The sequence below is a fragment of the Mandrillus leucophaeus genome, unplaced genomic scaffold (genome assembly GCF_000951045.1).
Source record: "Mandrillus leucophaeus isolate KB7577 unplaced genomic scaffold, Mleu.le_1.0 Scaffold1867, whole genome shotgun sequence".
NCBI lineage: Eukaryota > Metazoa > Chordata > Mammalia > Primates > Cercopithecidae > Mandrillus > Mandrillus leucophaeus.
Window position 1 is genome coordinate 67,521 of NW_012101884.1, and position 1,050 is coordinate 68,570.

Consider the following 1,050-nt stretch of genomic DNA (forward strand, 5'->3'; position numbering starts at 1 on the left):
AAATTGGATAAACAGTCAAGACCCATCAGTTTGCTGTATTCAGGAGACCCATCTCACATGCAGAGACACACATAGGCTCAAAAAAAAGCAATGGAGGAAGATTTACCAAGCAAATGGAAAACAAAAAAAAAGAGAGGTTACAATCCTAGTCTCTGATAAAACAGACTTTAAACCATCAAAGATCAAAACGGATAAAGAAGGCCATTATATAATGGTAGAGGGATCAATTCATCAGGAAGAGCTAACTATCCTAAATATATATGCACCCAATACAAGAGCACCCAGATTCATAAAGCAAGTCCTTAGAGACTTACAAAGAGATTAGACTTCCATACAATAATAATGGGAGACTTTAACACCCCACTGTCAACATTAGACAGATCAACAAGACAGAAAGTTAACAAGGATATCCAGGAATTGAACTTACTCTGCACCAAGCAGACCTAATAGGCATCTACAGAACTCTCCACCCCAAGTCAACAGAATATACATCTTCTCAGCACCGCATCACACTTATCCCAAAATTGACCACATAGTTGGAAGTAAAGCACTCCTCAGCAAATGTAAAAGAATAGAAATTATAACAAACAGTCTCTCAGAACACAGTACAATCAAACTAGAACTCAGGACTAAGAAACTCAACAAAAAAATGCTCAACTACATGGAAACTGAGCAACCTGCTCCTGGATGACTACTGGATACATAATGAAATGAAGGCAGAAATAAAGATGTTCTTTGAAACCAATGAGAACAAAGATACAACCAGATATACCAGAATCTCTGGGACACATTTAAAGCAGTGTATAGAGGGAAATTTATAACACTAAATGCCCACAAGAGAAAGCAGGAAAGATCTAAAATTGACACTCTAACATCACAATTAAAAGAACTAGAGAAGCAAGAGCACACACATTCAATAGCTAGCAGAAGGCAAGAAATAACTACGATCAGAGCAGAACTGAAGGAGATAGAGACACAAAAAACCCTCCAAAAAATCAATGAATACAGGAGCTAGTTTTTGAAAAGATCAACAAAATTGATAGACCACTA